Source organism: Hemitrygon akajei, chromosome 16 (genome assembly GCF_048418815.1).
Source record: "Hemitrygon akajei chromosome 16, sHemAka1.3, whole genome shotgun sequence".
Lineage (NCBI taxonomy): Eukaryota > Metazoa > Chordata > Chondrichthyes > Myliobatiformes > Dasyatidae > Hemitrygon > Hemitrygon akajei.
In genome coordinates, this window is record NC_133139.1 from 17571502 (window position 1) to 17598628 (window position 27127).

The following is a 27127-nucleotide window of genomic DNA, read 5'->3' on the forward strand; positions in this document are numbered from 1 at the left end:
CTCTCCTTATTGCCATCTTCAGAAGTTTTCTGATGACTCTGCCATAGTTGGATGCATCAGCAAGGGAGATGAGGCTGAGTACAGGGCTACGGGGGAAAGGTTTGTCACATGGTGCGAGCAGAATCATCTGCAGCTTAATGTGAAAAAGACTAAGGAGCTGGTGGTGGACCTGAGGAGGGCAAAGGCACCGGTGACCACTGTTTCCATCCAAGGGGTCAGTGTGGACATAGTGGAGGATTACAAATACCTGGGGAGATGAATGGACAATAAACTGGACTGGTCGAAGAACACTGAGGCTGTCTACAAGAAGGGTCAGAGCCGTCTCTATTTCCTGAGGAGACTGAGGTCCTTTAACATCTGCCGGATGATGCCAAGGATGTTCTACGAGGCTGTGGTGGCCAGTGCTATCATGTTTGCTGTTGGGTGCTGGGGCAGCAGGCTGAGGGTAGCAGACACCAACAGAATCAACAAACTCATTCGTAAGGCCAGTGATGTTGTGGGGATGGAACTGGACTCTCTGACGGTGGTGTCTGAAATGATGATGCTGTCCAAGTTGCATGCCATCTTGGACAATGACTCCCATCCACTCCATAATGTACTGGTTAGGCACAGGAGTACATTCAGCCAGAGACTCATTCCACCGAGATGTAACACTGAGCGTCATAGGAAGTCATTCCTACCTGTGGCCATCAAACTTTACAACTCCTCCCTCGGAGTGTCAGACACCCTGAGCCAATAGGCTGGTCCTGGACTTTATTTCCACTTGGCATGATTAACTTATTATCATTTAATTATTTATGGTTTTATATTCCTATATTTCTTCACTATTCTTGGTTGGTGCGGCTGTAACAAAACCCAATTTCCCTTGGGATCAATAAAGTATGTCTGTCTGTCTGACTGTCTGTCTAATTTCTTTCTTAAGCTCTTTCCTGCTAGCCTTATAATTTTCTAGATCTTTATCATTACCTAGTTTTTTGAACCTTTCATAAGCTCTTCTTTTCTTCTTGGCTGTATTTACAACAGCCTTTGTACACCACGGTTCCTGTACCTCACCATCCTTTCCCTGTCTCATTGGAATGTACCTATGCAGAACCCCACGCAAATATCCCCTGAACATTTGCCACATTTCTTCCGTACATTTCCCAGAGAACATCTGTTCCCAATTTATGCTTCCAATTCATGTTCTTTTGGGTTTCTTGTTCCGTGGCTGTCTGTAAGGAGAAGACTCTCAAGGTTGTATAATGTGTACATATTCTGATAATAAATGTCCTTGAACTATAACCATGAATCCTTTAATTCTGGAGAAATATTTTTCACATACTGCACGATATTTTGATAGCAGTCACCAAATGTCCGTACCAACCAAACTCCATAGATGCAAACACACAAATTCTGGAGGAACTCGGAAAGACAGGCTGCATCTATGGAGGGGAATAAATTGTCCTGATGATTCTTGATTGGTCAGGGCATGAAGGGCAAGAGACAATAATCACAAGAATTTCCGCAGATGCTGGAAATCCAAAGCCACGCACACAAAACACTGGGGGTACTCAGCAGGTCAGGCAGCATCTATGAAAATGAATGAACAGTGGATGTTTCAGACTGAGACGCTTCTTCAGGACTGGAAGTGAAGGGACAATTTGTCATAATAAAAAGTTGGGGGGAGAGGAAGGAGGATAGTTACCACAGAGCACACTGCAGATGCTGGGTCAAAGCAACACGTACAACAAGCTGGAGGAACCCAGCAGGTCGGGCAGCATCCGTGGAAACGAGCAGTCAACGTTTCAGGCCGAGACCCTTCGTCAGGACTGAAGAGGGAAGGGGGAGGGGCCCTGTAAAGAAGGTGGGGGGAGGGTGGTAGGTGCCAGGTGAAAAACCAGTAAGAGGAAAGATCAAGGGGTGGGGGAGGGGAAGCAGGGAGGGGATAGGCAGGAAAGGTGAAGAAGGAATGTAAGGGGAAAGCACTATGGGTAGTAGAAGAAGGCGGAATCATGAGAGAGGTGATAAGCAGCTAGAAGAGGAGGCAGAGTGAAACTGGGATGGGGGAAGGGAGAAGGAGGGAATTACCAGAAGTTGGATAATTCAATGTTCATGCCAAGGGGCTAGAGACTACCCAGATGGTATATGAGGTGTTGCTCCTCCAACCTGAGTTTGGCTTGATCATGGCAGTAGAGGAGGCCATGTATGGACATATCCAAATGAGAATGTGAAGCAGAGTTGAAGTAGGTGGCAACTGGGAGATCCTGTATGTTGTGGCGGACGGAGCGGAGGTGCTTGACGAAGCGGTCCCCCAATCTGCGTCGGGTCTCGCCGATGTAGAGGAGGCCGCACTGGGAGCACCGGATGCAATAGAAGACCCCAACAGACTCACAAGTGAAGTGTTGCCTCACCCGGATGAACTGTTTGGGGCCCTGAATGGTGGTAAGAGAGGAGGTGTAGCACTTACGCTTGCAGGGATAAGTGCCAGATGGGAGATCTGTGGGGAGGGACGTGTGGACCCGGGAGGCGCAGAGGGAATGATCCCTGCGGAAAGCGGAGAGGGGTAGAGAGGGAAAGATGTGCTTAGTGGTGGGGTCCTGTTGAAGGTGATGGAAGTTGCAGAGGATAATATGCTGGATCCGGAGGCTGGTGGGGTGGTAGGTGAGGACAAGGGGAATTCGGTCCCTGTTGTGGTGACGGGAGGATGGGGTGAGGGCCAAATTGCGGGAAAGGGAGGAGATGCAGGTGAGGGAATCATCGATGATGGCAGAAGGGAAACCACGATCCCTAAAGAAAGAGGACATTTGAGATGTCCTGGAATGGAAAGCCTCATCCTGGGAGCAGATGCGGCAGAGATGGAGGAACTGGGAATAGGGAATAGCATTTTTACATTTGGCAAGGTGGGAAGAGGTATAGTCGAGGTAGTTATGAGAGTCAGTGGGTTTATAGAAGATGTCAGTGGACAGTCTGTCTCCAGAGATGGAGACTGAGAGATTGAGAAAGAGGAGAGAAGGAGGATAGTTTGAAGGTGATAGGTAAAGCCAGGAGGGGAGGAAAGGTAAAAGGCTGGAGAGGAAGGAATCCAACAGGAAAGGAGAGTGGACCTGAGGACAAGGTGAAGGAGGAGGGGACTAAGGGGGAGTTGATAGGCAGGTGAGAAGAGGTAAGAGGCCAGTTTAGGGAATAGAAGAGAGGGAAAGGTGAAGGAAATTTTCTTTTACAATAAGGAGAAATTGATATTCATGGCATCAGGTTGGAGGCTACCCAGATGGAATATAAGGTGTTGATCCTCCAAACCTGAGGAGGTCATAGATTGATATGTCAGAATGGGAAAGGGGATGGGAATAAGAACGTTCCACTTTTGGCGGATGGAGCGGAGGTATTCGACCAAGAGATACATCAACTTATGAGTCACTGATATTCAGAATGGTTGCTGGGTAGGATATTAGAAACATGTTTAAAGTAAAGCTAGTTGCAGTGATAGGATTTTGCAGGGAATTTATTTATAAATGGCTAAGTTTTAATGAACCAGCTGATTACTTCATATTTGTTCACTTCGTGATTTTTTAAAGCACTGGTGAGAGAATTTCTGCTGTTTTCACCCTTTTCACATTCACACTCCCAGAGCTCAATGGAGAACTCGCAGCGAAAATATTACTTTGAGAAACAGCTGACAACTCAGCCTAACCTTGAATGGCTGCCCGAGGCTTATCTTGATGGTCCCTGGTGAGCTATGTATGTGTTTCTCAAGTGTTATAACAGTATTGCTGATTTAAGTGTCTTAATTATCAGTCTTGTTATGAAAGATAAGTGTGCATGTCGAACTGGAAAATTGGTATCTAGTTCATGCTGAAGATTCAATCTTTTGAGAGTCCTATCATGTGTGAGGGCTCCTCAATAAATTCTCACAAGATCATCCACAGTGTTATTAGTAGACAGTAAGTGATCTTTGATCTCGAGCAAGCTATCTGCAGCAAGTGCTGATAATCTTTTCCTTTAGAATTTTTGAGATAGGTATATGTTTTGGGGTAGAGAGCATAGAAATGGATTTGTCATATTCAGTCTGCAGAAAGGAGCCCAATGAGTCTAGCTACTGACTTAATCTTAGTCCTTCCATATAACTCTAGAACAGAGTCACAGGCTCCAGCATGGTTCCAGATTTGAACCAACTTTGTTCCAATCTCTCCTGGTCTGGCTTAATCCAAGTCCTGGGCCTACAATATTAAATATATGTGTAACTCACCTTGCTGTCGCTAGCACTTTCACTCTCTCCCAGAAATGCTCCACTGGCACTTTCATTGCACTTTTGGTAGGACACATCACAATGGTAGCTCCATTGTAGTAAAAGTCTGTTTCTATTTGTCTGGATGCTGACTTCTGTCAAAACATAGACATCTACAGCACATTACAGGCACTTCGGCCCACAATGTTGTGCCAACGACTCTAGAAACTGCCTAGAATTTCCCCACCGCACAGCCCTCTATTTTTCTAAGCTCTATGTACCCATCTATGAGTCTATTGTACCCGCCTCCACCACCATCACTGGCACTGCGTTCCACGCAGCCACCACTCTCTGTCAGTGAAATAAAATGCATCCAGTTTCAGATCATGTCAATTGACTTCCAGAAAGTGAAGAAAATGTGAAGAAAAAGCATATCAGGATGTGTATTGTATATATTTCTCTGACATTAAATTGGACCTTGAACCGTTGAAAAAAAAATCAAATTGATCTTAAATTGGTGGCCTCTAATATCAACCATAGTATCATTCCAAAGTGAACTATTTTGAAAGCGATAAACTAACTTTTAAAGCAAGTATCTCCAAGTACTGCCATTGAAATACTGTTTAAGTCTGCATTTGACGTGTAATGAATGCTTTTCATATGACAGGCATAATTTTATGTTGTTTGAGTGAAATCAATTTCGAATAAGATAAATAAGGTTATTTCAGGTCTTCACTCAAGAACTTCCTAAGACTGCCTTACATTCTGGGTTTTCTTTTACAAAATTGATACTTTGCTTGAATTTTGTCTGCAATATATGTCTATATTTATTTGTTTTGTGCTGTGTTATGTGATGCAGGTGATCATGGTCTTTCCAAATGGTCAAATTTCTCTACAGAACTGGTTTGCCATTGCCTTTTACTGGGCAGCATCTTTACAAGATGCATGACCCAAGCTATTATCAATCCTCTTCAGAGATTGTCTGCCTGGTGTCAATGGTTACATAACAGCACTTGTGATCTGTTCATGTGACAATCCACCACTCGTTCCCATGGCTTTACCTGACCCTGATTGAGGGCCAAGCAGGTGCTATGCCTTGCCCAAAGCTGACCTGCAGGTTATCTGAGGGAAGGGGTGCCTTTGGTAGAGATGTATCTCCAGCCCACCACCCAACAAGGTCTATGTATAAATGAAATATTATCTGACACAAAATCAGAAACGTTACAATGGTGGATGGTCAATGTACATGTGCAGGAATTTTGGTAGAGGCAACCAATTCATTCTGCTCCCCTCCCCATTCCCCATAGTTCCCAGTGGTTTCTCTTCAAATTATTTATCCATTCCCTTTTTGGAAGTTACTGTTGAATTTGATTACTCATTTCTTTTGGTTGGTAACAACTCACCATATCAATTTTATTGTAAATGTAACTTATAGAGGATATGCAAATGCAACCTAACCAAAGTATTATTTTTAAAAACCCATTAAAAATAAAGGTATGATGGAAGGAAAGGAGATGCTTGGAACAATTTGGACATCATCGTCCCCAGACCCAACTTGTCTGGGCCCACTGCCCATGTCTCCAGCTTACTTTTTCTAGAATGTAGAGGTCTGAATATGCCGAAGCTCCACATTATAACATACAGTATATTTTAAATAGAATTAAATAATATTTTATAAGTTGAAAATAAATCTAATTAAAATACAAATTATAACTATAAACCTAGTAAGAAATAATTTTAAAAACATTTATGTGTTTATCATTCATCTGGCAATTCTTGCTGATGTAAGGCTGAGAAGCTGGAAGCCAAGTCTGTCTGAGCGAAAGAAGAGAAGCGCATCTGGAAAGGATTTATGATCTTTATCAAAGATGGTTTGCTAGAATGTAGGGTTGTTTGAAGACATTACAAAGACAAGAGTAACTCAAAGTCCAAACATATGTATGTAGTGTGAGTAATTCTCTTAGACACTAACTCTAGAATGGTTGACAGATTGTTTTAATTGAGGAAAGGTCTGGTCATTAAATCAGTCTTATTGCACGTTCTAAGATTCAATTTTGTTAATGAGATGACCGAATGCTATTTTGTGCACTGGAATAACTGTGTTTCCTTGTACAGAGGCTTCCTAGTCACGGTTTCATCATTAGCAGTTTTCAGGTCAAATAGTAAACAACTCATTTACTAGGTAAAGCTGTCGCATCATAGATCAGTAAAACCAGCTCGGAAAAGAAAGATATTTAAACGGGGATACAACAACATTCAGATCAACAGATGGGAATCTGAGCAGTCAATTTGCATGTAGCAATCCTCATAACCAGCAATAAGGCAATGATATACAATAACAGCCTGATTTAGGGGGTTTGACAGAGTATTAATGCAAAGCATGGAACATAGTACAAGACAGCACAATACAGGCCCTTTGGCCCATAATCAAAGTTTCTTCTAATTTTTTTACAGCTGCGTGGACCAACCATTACTCTGACCAGGAATTAAAATTTTTTTTAAACAACCTGAAAACTGCACAGCACTTTAAATATTTTTTGTAATATGCATATTATGAATATTTAGAATGAAAATAGGAAAATCACATACTTTGATTTCAGCAATTAACTGAGGGCATAATAAACTGCGGTACAAAAAATAAAATCTTTCATGAGTTTATCTTTCATAAACTTTTCCTCATCTGTCTTTAGTACAAATTCATTGCCTATATACCCTGTCCCAATTAATTTTGCATCCAGATGAAAGATATGCCTTAATCCTCATTAGAATTTGAAGTTCAAAGTAAATTTATTATCAAAGTACGTATATGTCACCATATACAATCCTGAGATTTATTTTCTTGTAGGCATACTCATTAAATTCACAAGTCAATGAAAGACAGCACCCAACAGGACAAACAACCAATGTGCAAAAAACAACAAACTGTGCAAATACAGAAGAGAAAATAATAATAATAATTAAATAAGCAATAAGTATAGAGAATTTGAGATGAAGAGTCCTTGAAAGTGATTCCATAGGTTGTGAGAACAGTTCAGTGATGGGGTGAGTGCAGCTGAATGAAGTTATCTCCACTGGTTTAAGAGCCTAATCGATGAGGGATAATAATTGTTCCTGAACCTGGTAGTGTGAGTACTGAGGCTTTTGAACCTTCTTCCTGTTGGCAGCAGTAAGAAGAGAGCATGACCTGGGAGGTGGGGGTCTCTGATGATGGATGCTGCTTTCCTGCGAAGCACTCCAAGTTGATGTGCTCAATGGAGAGGAGGGCTTTACCAATGATGGACTGAGCCATATCCAGGACTTCTTGCAGGATCTTCCATTCAAAGGCATTGATGTTTCCATACCAGGTTCTGATGCAACCAGTCAATATACTCTCCACCACACATCTTTAAAAGTTTGTCAAGGTATTAGATGTCATGCCAAATCTTGGCAAACTTTGAAGAAAGTAAAGGTGCTGTCATGCTTTCTTCATAATTCCACCTAAGTACTGGACCCAGGATAGATCCTCTGAAATAATTACACGGAAGAATTTAATCTTGCTGACTCTGTCTACCTTTGATCCCACAAATAGCTTAATTGAACTAGTCTTAACTTTCTTAGATACAACAAATTTGAAATCACATTATGGGGACCATGGCAAAATTAAAATGTTATGACTAGATATTGTTGGCATTCAGTAGGCCTGCGGTTTATTAACAATGAACTATTGACTTCCATTCTGTGCTTATTGTTACAATTTGTAACAGTGTTGTAACTTGAAACACTGACTGTGTAATTGCGTTGAAGCTCTTAAATGCTTCAAAATAAAGGTTGCGGTACATTTATTATTTAAAATATTTATGGATTATATTCATCAATGCATAATTAGTTATGGAATGCATAATTAATTATGGGGTTTTTAACAATTATATTAACATAGATTTCAAAACTATATTAGCATAATTTCAAAATTAAATTAACATGACATGAAAGAAAATTCCAGCTGCGTGGCATGAATGCTACGTGTGCAGGAGCAGTTCAGCTACTGCGCGGCCTCGCACCTGCACAGCTTAGAGCGAACAGTGTCCATGATGTTGCACTGTCCTTTTAACCAACTCCAAGTTCAATCTAACACTCCCCTCCTGCATAGCCCTAAATTTTCCTTCGTCCATGTGCCAATGTTCTTCATGGCTAGCTGGAGAGCCATCTGATATTCTTCAGTGCTCTTTTGATGCTGCCAGTGCTAGATTTTGGCACCACAAGTAAGCATGTAACTCACACTGTAAATCTACGGAATCAATTCTTTTAAAGAATATAAAACTGTAGAGAATATAATATAAAGTAATAATATGCCAACATTATTTCTAAACTGTTCCTTAAGACTAAAATAATTAAACATTACATGTAAAATCTAGGCTGCAGAATAATCATCGATTGGTAGAAGGCTGCAGGAGAGAGAAGGACAATATCCTGAGATGGCAGATGTTGGAAAATGAAGAAAAGATCAAAAATTTGGAGGCAAAGGGACATTTGGGGTTAAGACCATACATCAGAACTCATTGTTAGTTCTAACACAGGATCTTAATCCAGAACACCTGCTATTCAAAGGTTCAAAGATTCAACGTACATTTATTATCAAAGTATGTATGTAGTATACAACCCTAAGATTCGTCTTCCCACAGAAAACTATGAAGCAAAGAAATCATGGAACCCATTCAAAGAAAAACATCAAACACCCCAATACTCAAAAAAAAAAGATCAACTGTGCAAAATGGCGAAAAAAGCTAAGTGAAAAACACAGAATATAAAACATCTAACCACAAAGTCGTCGAGAGAATCCAGGCATATTCAGTCCAGCACAGTTCTGCCCAAAACAACACTATGCTATCTTCAGGCTACAGAGCCAGTCCGCCCCAATCAAAATCACACAAAATAGCAACAAGAGAAAAGAGGAACCAGAAATCAGAAACACACCATAACGTGAAATACAGAGTCCAATCCACAAAGCTCCACAGATGCTGCCTAATCTGCTGAGTATTACTGGCAATTTGTTTATTGAAACACAAACCCTTTTCGCTCTGCCCTATTTTCAGTTTGGCCCAAATTTCACCAATAAACAGTCAGATAAAATCTATCAAAGGTTTTATCAATGAAGATTGACCAATGGGTTATTATCTCCTTAAAAACTATTTTGCATGTTTTAGTTGTTGAATAAAAAGCCTTTGATTTACCCTTGAAGACATTGTCACTGCACATGTTTAAACAAGCTCACACCCACAATTTGAGCAAGATCTTTGGCCATGGGAAGAAAGGCATACAGTTTAAACCACCCTTCTGTGAACGGAGCAAACCTCTTAGAATTGTAACATGAAACAATCCGGTACACTGAAATAAAAGATCTAATCGTTTGGGTCTCTCTCATCTCTATGGGACTTCAAACTGTTGAGGTATAATTGCATATCTTGAAAACAGCACCATTGAAAACACAAGTAATAAGATGTAATCTTAGATTTCCTTTTCTAATAATTTAGAACTTCTGGAGAAAATCTTTTTCACATATAAGTAATCGGACAATATGGTCTATTTTCTCCACAGATGCCTTCAGCTCATTCTGATCTGATGTCCCCATTTTAACACTAGTTAGTGCAAAACTAGTCACATTTTATAAAATTTTGGAATCATATATTAGTTAATATATCATCAATTCTGGAAAACATATTAACTAATATATTATCCCAAAAAATTTTAATTGCACCATGAACAATGGATACTCTGACTGGATTGGGAACAAAGAATGTCTGGAATTAACTAAGGACAAGGAGGATTACGATAGATAATATGGCTTGGTAAGCAAACCATTTGGATCAGGGTTAATGTTGTACAGATTCATTTTATGAAGACGTTTTATTTTCACTGTCCAATCTGACGGGGATCAGAAAATCAAATCTAACATAGCAAATAATTTTAATAATGCTAAGGGGCTGATTTAGCAACCAGGTGGAAATGCTCTGGTGTTTCTCTGAGTGCTGCTCCTCAAAATGTATTTTGGCTTGTTCCCCCTGAAGTGCCTGAGTCTCACTGTGGTACGTTGCCGCAAAGTGCTTCCACCATGCGACAATTTAATCTGTCTGTTCTAGGACTGGGCTGACCCCATGAATTTTGCTGGGTTATTTGACCATTAAGAGCTTCATAGCTTGGCTGGTTTCTCTTATCCCGTGAGCCTCAGAGAAATGCTCGTTGTTATAAGTGAATGAGTTCTTATGAACTTACGTGGAGATTTCCTGGCCTCTATTCTGCTGAGAGACAAGCCCATCTTACATAATCTGACTGATGGCTCAGCACAGAAGGTCAGCCACATGTGGCTATTGGACAAGAAAAAAGGGGGAAATGTAGTCTGATTTTTCCTTACACAGTGGTAGAGGCCCTGAGCTGAATCAAACCACTGGGAAGATGAGAGCAGCTAGCTCAGCAGAGAATGGGGCTGAAAACTGGGATCAAATTACGCACCAGAAACCATGGATAAATGAGAGAATTATCCAGCCTTTTAAATTGTGGCAGCACAGTGGGGCAGATGGTTAAAACATGGCCTCACAGAGCGCAATGTTTGGTGGAGTTTGCATTTTCCCCGTGACCGAGTGAGTTTCTTCTGGGTACACTGGTTTCCTCCCTAAACCCAAAGATGTGTACGTTAATGCCCCTGAATTGTTGAACTGTGAATTCCCCTGAGATGTTGGTCAATGGTGTAACCTAGGAGGTATTGATGAGAATGTGTGGAGAATTAAAAAGCAGGGTTAGTATAAATGTTGCATGAAGGGTGTCTTCCTGTTCTGCATCTTTGACTCTCTAACATTGCTTCATCCTAGGCAATTTCCAGTGTCAGCTTGCAGTGATTCTGATCATCTCCTTCCCTACCATCCTCATCAATCTCTTAACAGTTACAGCTGGGCCAAAGCAGGAACATCATCAACACAGGAGATTCTGCAGATGCTGGAAATCTTGAGCAACGCACACAAAGGGTTGGAGAAACTCGGCAAGTTAGGCAGCATCTATGGTGGGGAAGAAACAGTCAAGGTATTGAGCCATGACCCTCCATCAGGACTGGAAAAGGGGTCAGAATTTGAGGTGGGGGAGGGGAAGGAGTACAGGCTGGCAGGTGAGAGGAAAGGTGGGTGCGTTGGAGGAGGGGTGAAGTAAGAAACTGGGAGATGATAGGTGGAAGAAGTGAAGGGCTGAGGAAGAAGAAGGAATCTAACAGCAGAGATCGGTGGATCATGGAATAAAGAGAAGGAGGAGAGGCATCAGAGGGAGCTGATGGATAGATGAGGAGAAGAGAACGGCTGAGGAGGAACCAAGCATGGGAGGGAGCAGAAATTACCGGAAGTTAAGAAACTATGTTCATGCCATCAGCTTGGAGGCTTCCAAAACAAATTATGAGGTGATGCTCCCCCACAATGACTGTGACACCATGACCACCATGTCAGAATGGAAATGGAAATAGGTGGAACGAAAAGATGGCAAGTTTCCTTCCCTGAAAGGCATTGCTGAACCAGGTGGGATTTTGTAACAATCCAGTCACTGCTTGATCATCTTTACCGCTGCCTGTTTTCCAACATCAATTTTTTTGTAATCACTGGAGGTTAAATTCTGTGCCTGCCCAGGTGGGATATGGAGTCCTGTCTCGGGATCATTTGCAAGTTCACTAGTTGATGAGGCCAGTTGATAACTGCAGTGCCATGAAGATGGAATCGTGCACCATCTAGAAGGCTACCTTTACTTCGAGGCTGTAAAACTTGAGTGTTTATTACTCAAAATAAGCACTTGGCTGATGTCCCGTCAAGAACCATTTTGAAATCAGCATGAAAACATTCATCCCATCAGACAAAATAAGATCAAGAGACAAGGTTGCTACAATTCAGTAATTCTTCACAAACAGTATCCAGAGAAAGACTTCATCCTTTGCGCCCTGAGCCACCAAAGGCAATGAATTGTTACGCGATCGTGACTTAGCAGTCCCTTGTATGCTGGCATTGCAATTCATCATGGTACCTGGTGGCATTGTATTTATTTTATACTGCAGTTGGAAGTTGGATATAATTCTGAAAAGAAATAACCTGCAGATGCTCTAGGGATAGCACAAGAGAGTGATCTTTCAACATGTCAACATGGAAATGGAGGTCTCCCTCTGTGCAGTAAGAATCCATTATTTTCCAGCTAAGGTTGGATCCAATATCTGGAGGGATTTTCCAGCTTTTTGATCACATCCTGTCTCCTGCTGCTTCTAACCCTAATAACTTTCTACATCAAGTTTAATCATCTCGAGCACATTGTTGTAGTTCTGGGAAATGTTCATTCATTAATCAGTAATCTTGCAACAGAAACACATTCAGCACGTTGAACTTCCTGATTAACAATAGGGGGCCCAACTTATATGGGAAACAGTGATTGTTTCCTACACATAAAAAGGATTAAAATACTTTCTTAATTCTTTGAAGGTGGGTCTATAATTTCTGGCCAATTGAGAATGCCTTATTCTCTTTTTGTATTATTCCGTGACCTCATTTCTGAATTTATCCATTTCTGGTTCTAATATCTCACAAGGGGTCAGTTTAGATGACTTAAAGTGGCACTGCCCATGAAAATTAAAACAGTCTATTTTCCCCAAACTGTAGGAAGATTGCCCAACTAATTAAAAATGTAGGACCTTATCTTACTCAAATAGGGCATCTTAGACCTTGAAGAATTCAGATTAATTTAAATTCATCCTGATATCAAAGCGACTGAGATAATTAGATTAACTCTGCATGTGAGATGGGCTATCCGAGCATAGAGTAGTGATGAGGTTGGTCCAACTGGCTCAGTATTATACCAGCAGATTAATGAAAGGAGGTGGTCATCCATCCTTGTAAAAGAATAAATTTCCTGTCCCAGACAAACCGTAAACTGCCTCCCCTTTCACCATTCCCAATCCAATAATCTTGGAATGCCCTGAAGTTAATGATATAGCCAGTTAAGGTGGTTAAGGAAAAATATGAGTGTCTGTCCTTATCAGCTGAGGCAGAGGATATAAGTGTCACCATAACGGACTCCGCTGCGGAGTCTATGTGCCCGTGTGAACAGGCTGTGAGACAAGTTTGGCAATTACGCTCATGAGTATGCATATTCCAGCAAATTACTCTCTCACTATGGTGGTATTTAACTCCCTTCTTTTCGTTCTAAGTTTTGTCAAGACTTGACCAAAAGCACAGCAACATTTACGCTCTCGGATATCCTCGTCCTTGTTTAGGGGAGAGGACTGATGTTATGACTGATGCTGTAAAGGGGCAGATTCATTTAGTTATTGCTTCTAGCCATAGAGTTGGCATTAACTTTCAGTTTGAGAGTTTAGTTAACGGCCCTGTTGACCTAGTGCTTATTGTTTTTCTTTTCCTTTGAATTCTGCAACAATTCTCATTAAAGTTAGTGAACTGTCAACCCACTTTAGTGTCTTTGTCTCCACACTTGGGCCATATCCAAACATTTTGACAATACGGGCAGGGGCCACAGTAGAACAAAATCAAACACAAATAAGATCATGAAAAGTGTATGAGTAAGGTTATGGTTACCACTGCTGGATTAGGGTGTAGAATTTTAATTTTTCTTGTATCTTCTTTGTAGTTTCCTCTGCTTGATTTTATTTTTTATAATCACCTACATTCCTATAATTCTTCATTGTTTTTTCCAGTAACGGTGGTACTGCCGCTTGTCTAATTTTCCAGAAGCTTCTTAGGTTTTCTGCAGCAGGTGTCATGTCATTTAAATCTGGCTGTTTTATAGGTTACCACAGGAATGTTGCTATCTTTTTAGTCAGAGCTAGTTCTTGTAGAGGACAACCATAATAAGCCCTGGATCCCAATAATAAGCCCTGGATCACTAGTCACATCAAAGGCCTCCTAAACCAGAAGAAGAGGGCCTTTAAAGATGGTGATCGGTTGGAGCTTAAAAGAGTTCAGAAGGAACTCAGAGTACAGATAAGGGGGGCAAAGGAGCAGTATAGGAGAAAGTTAGAACAAAAGCTGCAGAAAAAAAGCATGAAGGAGGTGTGGGATGGGATGAAGATCATCACCGGATGTGGTGCAAAGCGGGGGGCAAACATAAGTGGAGATGTGGAGAAAGCGAACCAGCTGAACAACTTCTTCAATAGGTTCGACAGCACAATCTCACCCTCACTGCAGAACTCCACACCAGGCTTACTTCCCTCACAGGAAAATAGCCACTCACAGGAGACCTGGCCCACGCCCAGGTTTACGGCTGCACAGGTGGAAGGTCAACTGAGGAAGATCTGTACCAGCAAGGCGGCTGGACCGGATGGAGTTTCCCCACGATTACTGAGGGCCTGTGCGACTGAACTGGGAGAACCACTACAGCGCATCTTCAACATGAGTCTAGATCAGAGAAGAGTACCCAGACAGTGGAAAACATCTTGTATTGTCCCGGTACCGAAGAAACCACAACCAAAGGAGTTGAATGACTTCAGACCTGTTGCCTTGACGTCGCACGTGATGAAGACCATGGAGCGGCTGATAATACAGAATCTGAGGCCACAAACCAGGCACGCCCGGGATCCGCTTCAGTTTGCGTATAAGGAGAAGGTGGGAGTGGAGGATGCTATCACGTATTTGCTGCACAAATCACTCTCTCACCTAGATGGGGTCAGTTGTGCTGTGAGGATTACATTCCTTGACTTCTCCAGTGCCTTTAACACCATACAGCCCAAGATCTTAAAGCACAAACTAACGGAGATGGGAGTAGACTCTCACATGGTGGATTGGATAGTGGACTACTTGACAGATAGACCTCAGTATGTGCGGTTGGGAGACTGTAGGTCTGACACAGTGGTCAGCAGCACAGGAGCGCCACAGGGAACCGTACTCTCTCCGGTCCTGTTCACCCTGTACACATCTGACTTCCAATATAACTCGGAGTCCTGCCATGTGCAGAAGTTCGCTGATGACACGGCCATAGTGGGGTGTGTCAGGAATGGACAGGAGGAGGAGTATAGGAAACTGATACAGGACTTTGTGATATGGTGCAACTCAAACTACCTGCGTCTCAATGTCACCAAGACCAAGGAGATGGTGGTGGACTTTAGGAGATCTAGGCCTCATATGGAGCCAGTGATCATTAATGGAGAATGTGTGGAGCAGGTTAAGACCTACAAGTATCTGGGAGTACAGTTGGACGAGAAGCTAGACTGGACTGCCAACACAGATGCCTTGTGCAGGAAGGCACAGAGTCGACTGTACTTCCTTAGAAGGTTGGCGTCATTCAATGTCTGCAGTGAGATGCTGAAGATGTTCTATAGGTCAGTTGTTGAGAGCGCCCTCTTCTTTGTGGTGGCGTGTTGGGGAGGAAGCATTAAGAAGAAGGACGCCTCACGTCTTAATAAGCTGATAAGGAAGGCGGGCTCTGTCGTGGGCAAAGTACTGGAGAGTTTAACATCGGTAGCTGAGCGAAGGGCGCTGAGTAGGCTACGGTCAATTATGGAAAACCCTGAACATCCTCTACATAGCACCATCCAGAGACAGAGAAGCAGTTTCAGCGACAGGTTACTGTCGATGCAATGCTCCTCAGACAGGATGAAGAGGTCAATACTCCCCAATGCCATTAGGCTTTACAATTCAACTGCCAGGACTTAAGAACTTTTTTTTTAAAGCTATTATTAATGCCTTTGAGTTAGTGATTTAGATGCATATCATATTATTACTGAGTTAAGTATTGTATGTAATGAGTTTTTGCTACAACAAGTGTATGGGACATTGGAAAAATGTTGAATTTCCCCATGGGGATGAATAAAGTATCTATCTATCTATCTATCTATCTATCTATCTATCTATCTATGACCCCTTGGTTCTCTGCTTATTTTTTTTGTTCTTGTAACACTTAATAGCATGATCGGAAGCAACAAGTATAATGCTTCATCCTTGATTTCCGGAGAACCTCTAGATCACAAAAACACCAGGATTCAACTGCACACTACAGGAAGGATGAAATAGCACTGGAAAGGATGCAGAGGAAATTTATAAAGTTGTTGCCAAGTCTGAAGAATTATACTTAAGACAATGAACACCATTGTTGGTTCCTTTAGTGGCACTGTGATTGAAGAGATTTTGTATAGGTGTAGATAGGCTGAGCAGGAGGGATCTGTTTGCTTTATTTTTGAGGATAGTATCATTGGACACTGAATTGGGGATTAGATCATGGGTTACGACCAAGGAAAAGATGGCTGGAGCCACTTAGCACTTTTGTGCAAGGGTGTTTATTTGGTGTGTCAAAAATTAGTGAAAATGAAACTGCCAATATTTACTGGAAGATACCTGTCAGAAACCCAACATTTGTTCTGTACTTAAGCTTGGTCAGTGTGAACTGCAGGCAGCTTGATCTCTCTCTCCTACTGAGAGAGAACTGCCCTGATTTTATAGGCAACAGGACATACCACTTTCAATTACCCACAAGGTTAACTTAAGATGACACATGAATTAGAATATGATGCACCCCACAATGTAGTTTCAATCATATTACAAAATAAATCGAAGAATTTATTTTAAATGCAGCATACAAAACAATATATACACATTTACACATCCCCATTACTAAAGAGATTGAATATTCCACCCTGTATGGCAGGAACGACACCATAAAGCCAATCCTCTAGGACCCATTAGTAGAGTATACCAGGGAAAGATATTGAAGTGTGTACACTCAGAACGACAACAGCAGAATGACAAGTGTGTGTGTGTGTGTGTGTGTGTGTGTGTGTGTGTGTGTGTGTGTGTGTGTGTGTGTGTGTGTGTGTGTGTGTGTGTGTGTGTGTGTGTGTGTGTGTGTGTGTGTGTGTGTGAGTAAGTGCGCATGTGTACGGATTTCATTTACCGAGCTGCTCTCTTCCACAGAATGAAGGTGAAGAAAGATGTTACTAATTCAAATAATAGCTGAGTCTAGAGCTTGCCGTCTGAAAGAAGAAGCCCTCATTAGGATTTGAAATGCCATAAGCTACCAAGTTATGCCGTGGGAGGTTGGAAGCGCCATTAGACCAAAAAACTCTTCATTGGCTGCCATAGTCATGACAGTTCAAACGACCTTCTTGTGTGATGAGACAGAAGACCCATGAACCAGGTTCAAGCCTGACTTCTGGGTGGTTTGTGTGAAGCTCAGATGTTCTCACTGTGACTGTGTGGGTTTTATCAGTTTATTCTGATCTGCTTCTGCTGAAGATGTGCAGTTGGCTGGTTAATTGACTGCTGTAAGCTCGCTCTAGTGTGTAGGTAAGTGCTACAATCTAGATGGTGTGCTGGGGGCGAGATATGAACGCTGTGGGAAGAATAAAATGATATTAATGTAGGATTAGTGTGAGTGGGTGTTCAATGGTCAGCGCTGACTCTATAGGCTAATAGAACATGTTTCTATGGTTCTGTAAATCTCTATGACCCGATGAAAGCACTGGAATGGAGCATTAAGCAATGATTTAGTTGCAGGACCAATACTTCACTGAAAACCTGGAGCATTAAATATTGATAAAAATTTCAGCAGTGTTAAAGAAATTGAGAAAAACATGTTCGCTCCCACCCCCTTGACCTCCCACCTCACTCTGGTGGATGAGGATTCAGCTGCAGTAACTCTTAAAGGGACAGGCCAACTTTAACAGAAGTGAGACAATGGATTGTTAAATGAACTCAAAATGGTCCATTTGGTGAAAATTTCATTTGGACATAAACTCAACTTGTTCTGACCATCAAATGACTGCGCACTCTCAGACGATGATAACGCCAAGTGAAAAGCTGCTTTTGTTTCTTATTAATTTTTGAGGGTGTTGCTCGCAAAACCAAGATTTATGTCCCATCCCTATTTGCCAATGGTGCTGAGCTACCTTCTTGAACGACCGGAATCCATTTGCTGAAGATGTTCCTACAGTGCTATTGGATAGGAAGCTCTAGGATTTAGTCCCTGTGACAAAAATACATTTCAATGTCTAGATGAATCAGGTTTATTTTCACTTACATATGTCATGAAATTTGTTGTATTCTGGCAGCAGTATAATGTAATACGTAAAAAATATGTCAAGCTACAGTATAAATAAGCACATACTCCGTGATTGGCGAGAAAGCTGCAAGAGCTAGTGTCCCATTGCCAACTGCTGTCATCTTTCTTGGAAGCAGAGCTATGAGTTTGAGAGGTGCTGGCCAAGTATCATTGAGTCACTGAGCAGTACAGTACAGAAACAGTCCTTTTGTCTCACCTACTCTGTGCCGAGTCCCATCGACCCACAGTCCTTTTGTCCCATCTATTCTGTGCTAGTCCCATCGTCCCACAGTCCTTTTGTCCCATCTATTCTGTGCTAGTCCCATCGTCCCACAGTCCTTTTGTCCCACCTAGTCTGTGCTAGTCCCATCGTCCCACAGTCCTTTTGTCCCACCTAGTCTGTGCTAGTCCCATCGTCCCACAGTCCTTTTGTCCCACCTAGTCTGTGCTAGTCCCATCGTCCCACAGTCCTTTTGTCCCATCTATTCTGTGCTAGTCCCATTGTCCCCCAGTCCTTTTGTCCCACCTAGTCTGTGCCTTATCCACACACCTCTCACCAATACCCCCTAAGTGTTGCTCACGAAAAAGCCTGCTTGCATTTACCCTATCTACACACCCCATAATTTTTTGTATACTTTTATCAAATCTCTTGTTCATTTTCCTGCACTCCAAGGAATAAAGTCCTAACCTATTTAAATTTTCTCTAAAACTCGAGTCCTGAAGTCCCAGCAACATCCTTGTAAATTTCCTCTGTACTCCAGATCATCGGGGGTCTCTCTTCCCGCCATCACAGACATTTACACTACACGCTGCATCCGCAAAGGAAACAGCATTATGAAGGACCCCACGCACCCCTCATACAAACTCTTCTCCCTCCTGCTGTCTGGGAAAAGGCTCCGAAGTATTCGGGCTCTCACAACCAGACTATGTAACAGTTTCTTCCCCCAAGCTATCAGGCTCCTCAATACCCAGAGCCTGGACTGACACCTTGCCCTACTGTCCTGTTTATTATTTATTGTAATGCCTGCACTGTTTTTGTGCACTTTACGCAGTCCTGGGTAGGTCTGTAGTCTAGTGTAGCTTTCTCTGTGTTTTTTTTTACATAGTTCAGTCTAGTTTTTGTCCTGTGTCATGTAACACCATGGTCCTGAAAAACGTTGTCTCATTTTTACTATGTACTGTACCAGCAGTTATGATCGAAATGACAATAAAAGTGACTTGACTTGACTTGATATCAATGGTAAGTAACAGCAGAGAGTTTTGAAGATGATGCACCCTGAGTCCCCAGTGCCTTGGTGTTGGATGGAGGGAATTCTTTGTGCCTTGTAGATGGTAGAAAGGCTTTGGGGCATCAGATGGAGGGTCACATACACAGGATGCCGGGTTCTGACCTGCAGTTTGTACATCCAGTTAAATTTGGGCGGCACAGTAGTATAGTAGTTTATGTTACACATTCCAGCACCAGCAATCGGAAGATGAGTGTTCAATTCTTGCTGCAGTCAGTAAGGAGTTTATACATTTTCCCCGTGACTGAGGGGGTTTCCTCCGGGTGCTCTGGTTTCCCCTCATATTCCAAAAAGACATACAGGTTAGTGTTAGTAAGTTGCTTGCGTGCTATGTCGGCGCTGGAAGAAGAGCAACAATTGCAAGCTGCCCCCAGCACATCTTTGGGTTGTGTTGGGCATTGTCACAAACTAATGCATTTCACTGTTTGTTTCCATGTAGATGTGATGAATAAAGCTAATTTAATCTTTAAAAACATTCTGGTCAGTAACGACATCCAGGATAGTGGTGTAGGATTTGTCAATGGTAATGACATTGAGGTCAAAAGTAGATAGTTCAACTTTCTCTTCTTGGAGTTGGCCATTGTGTGGCATGTGTGGAGTGAATGCTATCTCTCACTCACTAGTCCTTTCTTCAATGTGGTTTATGTCTGGTAAAGGATTACATCACTTTTTTGAGGAATTCAGCATTGTGTAATTGTCAGTGAACGTCCCCAGTTCCGGCCTTCTGATGGGTGGGAGATCATGCAAACTGTCCCAAGAAACTTCTGTAATGGTATCTGGGGCTGTGATGACTGACCTGTAAAAACTACAACCATTTAGCACCAGTGGAGTTGTCTAGGTTAACTACCATTGGCTAAAGTTATTGTACAGTATACTTTAAATGCATCACATGGTCATAACCATGGTGTATTTCACTATAAATCATCAGTCTTCATGCTTGTGAGAAATATGAGCTGGAATACATTGATAGTAAAATACTCTCACCTGCACCAACATCAACATTTTCTTACAATTTACAAATATAATGACTATTTAAATTGCTGGCAGATGCAGGGAAATTACTGTTGCTGTCTAATTTTGCATGTTTTAATCCCCATGGAACTGAATATTAAAGTGCTAAATATCTTAACATCCCTCAGGTTTACTATTGTAGTATGGTCTTAAAATACAATCATGTAAACATAATTTTCTGTAACAAGTTTAACATTGAAAATTATGCCAGATATTACATATGAGGTTTAAACAGTGGCAACCAAATTCTTCTCTGTGAAGAAGGCATTCCATTTCTGGCATGCCTTCCCTGAAGGTGTGTCCACGGCTTTCTTATTGAGCTGGCCCATCCTTTGCCCATGGTGTCACCCTCAGGCAATGTCATCTTCAAAGTATCTGAGTCCTGGTGTTATGATAGTGGAACAACGTTCAGATCTGTCCTGTTGCAGCTGCCTCTAAGGCCCTAAAATTCAAGGAGCTCGATTTCATACTGAAAAGCAGAGCTGGCCTTTATGTGATTTTTTTAAAGGTAGAATGGCTTTTGCACTGGGTACCATGTGGGGTTGGTGGTCTAGGTCTAAGAGTGGAGACATAGACCTTGACGTGGAAACAGAGCTGGGCAGGAGGTTCAGTGTTACACAGTGCTGATGGAATGGGGGCTGCAGTGTGTTGGCGTGTGGGGCAATGTATATGGCCAGGAGCAAGGGTAAGGAGAGTGATAGCGAGTGGAGGAAGTAGTGCATCTGGGAGCTGGGGCGCCTTGCTTGACACAGAGCAGGGGATGGAGTATAGCTGGCAGCAGAGGAAGGAGTCAGGCCAGGATTGGAGTATCAGGATGGTACGGAACGGAATAGGAAGTGTGGTCAGGAGCAGGGGACCTACAGTAGCTGAAAGAAATGTGTGTATATGTGAGAGCTGGGAAAAACATTGTGGCTGGCAGCAATGGCAACTATGAACCAAAGTCCCTTAAAAGATCCTGTGTCCATTTGTAATCTCAGCATGAACCAATAAATCTTAACACTAACTCTTAGCCATGGTAACACTAATCTTAACACTAACTCTCCACCATGAAAGGAGACAGATTCTCTATAGCCACAAGGCAAACCAGGAATATGGTCGAACAAAAAGCAAAAAAAGAAGTGTCCTCAATAAAAGGGTCTTGGCCCGAACGTCAGCTGTACTCTTTTCCATAGATGCTGCCTGGCTTGTTGAGTTCCTCCAGTATTTTGTGTGTGTTGCTTGGATTTCCGGCATCTGCAGGTTTTCTCTTGTTTGTCCCAATGAAATAGCTGCGATTGGTGACCATGCAACCGGTTACCATAGCTAAGATTTAGCATTAGGATTTACCTAAAACAGAAGTAACACGGATCCTGTGTGTGTGCATGAGTGTGTTGCATGGTCACCTGTTTCTTCTCAGCCAGTAAATTCTACAGCCCTAGCCAGGTCACCGTTATGCCTCAAGGTCTAGATTAAGCAACATTACCATAGTTCATAGCAACACCCTCAATCCAGGCACTGACATCTATTAGTTGATGTCATTGTCCAAAAATATACCACCAAGATGTCCACATAACCTTCACCATGATAGATAGCGATGACTATTGGACTAGTAACTGCCTAATCTGCTTTCTTATCCCTAATTTTTTTTAAAACATAGATTAGTACAGCACAGTACAGGCTCTTTGGCCCACAATGTTATGCCGACCCTTAAACCCTGCCTCACATATAACCCCCCCCCACCTTAAATTCCTCCATATACCTGTCAAGTAGTCTCTTAAATTTCACTAATGCATCTGCCTCCACCACTGATTCAGGCAGTGCATTCCACGCACCTACCACTCTCTGAGTAAAAAACCTTCCTCTAATATCCCCCTTGAACTTCCCACCCCTTACCTTAAAGTCATGTCCTCTTGTATTGAGCAGTGGTGCCCTGGGGAAGAGGTGCTGGCTGTCCACTCTATCTATTCCTCTTAATATCTTGTATACCTCTATCATGTCTCCTCTCATCCTCCTTCTCTCCAAAGAGTAAAGCCCTAGCTCCCTTAATCTCTGATCATAATGCATACTCTCTAAACCAGGCAGCATTCTGGTAAATCTCCTCCGTACCCTTTCCAATGCTTCCACATCCTTCTTGTAGTGAGGCGACCCGAACTGGACACAGTACTCCAAGTGTGGCCTAACCAGAGTTTTATAGAGCTGCATCATTACCTCGCGATGTCCCCCAAACAACATTGGCAACAAAATCACTGATGCAAGAAATTTAACATTGAAAATAACGAAGATAGTCCCTCTCCAGCTTTATCCCACAATGTTGCAGTCCACAACCAACAGAACCTGGAGAATGTCCACAGCGCTGAGACTGCCCTCAAGTCTCCTATATTTAGTACCCATGAAGACTGACTTGACTTGTCCTGCTGAAGACACTAGAGCTGGATTGTTGAGGATATATGGAAGATCCAGAAGCTAAATTGATCACAAATACAATAAATTCTTAGATTGAAAGTTCCATCGCACCACAAGGAATAAGAAGGAGCTCTACAGGCACCTGAAAGCTGAGGTCCATCAGAAATCTTGCGACATAAAGAATAGATGGTTGGTGGAAACAGCACAGGAAATTCAGCAAGACGTTTGTAACCATTACATGCATGGATTATTCAAAGCTGTAAAGGCCACATTATATCTACTTTATCACCTTATAGCTGATGTCTCAAAGCATTATGTTCTCCACAAGACTATTCTTTTTACTCTCACAACATCTAAGGCATCTAGACAATTACTTGAATCACCAAGGTGTAGAAGGCTATGGACTTAATGCAGGTAAATGGGATTAGTGCAGGTAGGTTCAATGTGTGGAATGGACATAATGGGCTAAAGGACCTGGTTCTGTGCACTAGGACTCTATCTCCACAACTTTAGGAGAAAGTCCTCACTATATTGTAGATAACTCAAGAAACAAATCATACACAGTAATCTCCTGTAAATTGCTGAAACACCAATAGCTTTGGGTGATGATTTTGTGCCCTGTGCTTTGGAATTTTGCCAACAATCACAATGCATTTCATGACTGATGCTGAGACTGTTGATAATCCATTTTCCAGACTTTTGTTCCTTGTGCTCTGGGAGTAAAGTTGCACACAGACAGGGGCCAATGAACCTGCAGAGTGACATTAATTCAATAAGTTCGAAATGTTTAAGAGTAAATTCATGTCACTATATACAACCCTGAAATTCATTTCCTTGCCTTATACACAGTAAATCCAAGAAACTCAATAGATTCAATGAAAGACTGCACCCAACAGAGCGGCAAGCAACCAGTATGCAAAAGACAACAAACTTTGCAAATACAAAAGGGAAAAAAATGATAAATAAATAAGCAATAATGATCAAGAACTTGCAATGAAGAGTCCTTGAAAGACAGTCCATCGGTTGCGAGCAGTTCAGTGATGGGGTGAGCGAAGTTGAGTGAAGTTATCACCTCTGGTTCAAGAGCCTGATTATAGATGGGAAATAACTATTCCTGAAGTTGGTGGTCTGGGTCCTGAGGCTTTGTACTTTCTTCTTGGTGGCAGCAGTGAGAAGAGAGCATGGCCTGGATGGTGGGAGTCCTTGATGTTGGATGCTGCTTTCCTGCAACTGTGGCCCATGTAGATGTGCTCAAGGTTGGAGAGGACTTGACCCATGATGGACTGGACTCTATCTATTACTTTTTGTAGGATTTTCCATTCAAGGGTATTGGTGTTTCCATACCAGTCTGTGATGCAACCAGACAATGTTCTCTCCACCACACATCTATGGATATTTGTCAAAGTTTTAGATGCAATGCCTAATCTTCGCAAACTTCTAAATAAGTCGGGGTGGTGCTGTGCTTTCTTTGTAGTGGCACTTACATGTTGGGCCCAGGACAAATAATCTGAAATGATAAAATTGAGGAGTTCAAGGTTAATTATCTTTAAAATGCTAATTTTAAGGACAGGGTAAAGTGACTTTGTACATTAGGCTTGGGCTGCAGGCCCTGAACTAGGTCTGAATTGAATGACTGGGGCTGGACTTACTGGGGCTTCTGTGTATTTAAACTGACCAGGCCTGCTCCATTACATTTGATATTTTGAGGCTTGTGAGCAGAAGAGTTGGAACACAGTCTGGCAGATGAAGTTGGGTGATTGGCAGATAGAGGAGGGTAGGGTGGAAATCACAGCTGAAGCTGGAAAGTGATAAAGATAATGGAATATGATAGGAAAGATAAGTGGAGCATTGAACCAATTAAGAGCGGCTGCTTAGGCAGATGGGAACTGTAGCAGGAAGAGACCCAGTCAGAGGAGTGTGTGATTGATGGGTTGATGGAGGAGGTAATAGGGGCTAGGGAGTAGAGCTGCTGCGTGTTGTGACTGTCAACGAAAGCCACCAGTGAGACACACAGCTGATAGTATAAAAGTCTTTATTTGGCACACACAAGCTGTCACTCTGGACAGAGGCTCCCTGACCCAACATTACATGACATTTTTATATGCTAGAGGTCAAAGGTAACAGCAGGAGAATTCTGTAGTTATAAAGCATTCATTATGCTTCCTTTGAGTAAATGCCTAGATCTTCAATTCAGCACACCAGGCACTCTAAATTGAATGTTAATCACCGCTGTCTCCGAGCTGCATTCATGCACATGCAGACATATCAGGTCAACAGGGTGTTTCTTGGTCAATGGGGTGTTCCCTGGTTTGCAATCGACCCCAGTCTGCAGCTCCAAGAGTACCATTGTTTTGAGCTGTACTTTAAATTCAATCTACAATCCATATTCAGATCTGGACTAGTTGCAGTTGAAATTAATTTTTGCTATATTCCATAACTCCAGAATATGCCCTAACATTGGGCATGTGTGGGACAAAATGTGTGGACAAAGAGTAGAGAGGAATGGAAATCTCCAGACGCCCCCCTTTCTGCCTCTGATCCTCTTCTATCCACTCCCCTTCTGCACTGTCATCTGACTCTGGAGCTATTGAGATGACAGAGTTCAGAATGGAATCACAAAGAACGTATAGTTCATTGGTGAACAGCATCATGAGGCTCATGTGTTGCTAAACTTCCCAGCTACATGCCTTTGGAGAAAATGTGTGTTTAGCAGCTGAGTTTTTATGAGCCTCATCAAGTCTCTTCCAGTTTCCAGGCAGTACAGCTTTACCAGACAGGAGACTATTTGGCTTGTCAGTTCCTTGAGGCTCCCTGAATCACTGAGCCCAGTTTTTTCCATACCTCATCTGTCCTGAAGAACAATGATTTATTAGTCTGCACTGATTGCAAAAGGTTTAACTCCTGCAGGAGGTCTGGCTTCACAATGCAGCTTCGAAGTACTTACCTGGGGTTTGGCACTCTGTGAAGTATAATTCCTGGCAGTGGCATAAAATTCCAGTTGAATTTTATTGTCACTCAAACATACACATGTACATTGCCAAATGTTCCTCGACACCAAGGTTCACAATACCGTACATATAGCTCACACACAATTGTTATGATCCCAGCCCCCTCCTTTGTGAGAAACGCAAGAGCCCTAGTGAAGGGGGGGGTCAATGACCCAAGAGAAGAGAAAGATACATGCGGTGTCCCTCGTTTCACGGCGAGGCAAAATCTGGCGACTGTGGTCATTGTCTCGTGGAGACACCTTTGTGAATTGGGAACTGTACTATGTGTATACCCTCAGGGCAACGTGGGTGGAGAGATGGAGAGAGATTGCATCATCCCAACCTGATTGACATCTGAGACCCCGTGAGTTCAGATAAAAGAGGGGTTGTAAAGACGGCCCCCCCAGATGCACCAGAAGACACGCTAGAAATCCTGTGACAGCATTTAATAGCGACAGCCGGTGGGGGGGTTCATGTGCGTCTTTTCCTTGCCTGGGATTGGCGACCTCACCATGGAAGAACGGCTTTAGCTACAGGAGAGGCCACAAGTGAGCGGCCATTCCCCAACGAGACTCCGACGGATCGAACTCATAAAGGTTGGAAAAACCCGCCGGGTAACTGTTCCCTTTTATACCTATCTCTCTCTCTCTCCAACAAAGTGCACCACCGCGACATCCAAAAGATGGCAGCTGGTGGAACTGCAGTGACCTCGAGAGACATTTTACATTGGACAATACATATTACCCCTAGACAACGATAGAGCTTATTTCTTATTGATTATTACTATACCTGCGCTTTAGATTGACTATTGACGACGTATGTTATCTGAATGTTTGTATTAACCTTATTTTTGTGCCCCTTTATAAATAAAAACTTCTAAAAAATAGTGCCATCAGACTTCAATGGACCTCTCTATCTTTGCTGGTAAGTGATCCAGTTACGGGATACGTAACACAATACATAACGTAATATTACTACAAATAAATTAACAAATAATAAGGTGCATTTATGACAGAAGTTAAAAAGTAAACAATATAATGCTACCGGTGGTTCATATGTGATGAGACTTGAGTGGTGCCAAGGAGTTCAGTAGTCTCACGGCCTGGGAGAAGATGCTCTTTCCCATCCTAACAGTCCTTATCCTAATGCTGTGACACTGCTTGCCTGATGGTAGGGAGGCAACAAGATTGCTGGATGGATGGGAGGGATCATTGACAATGCTAAGTCTC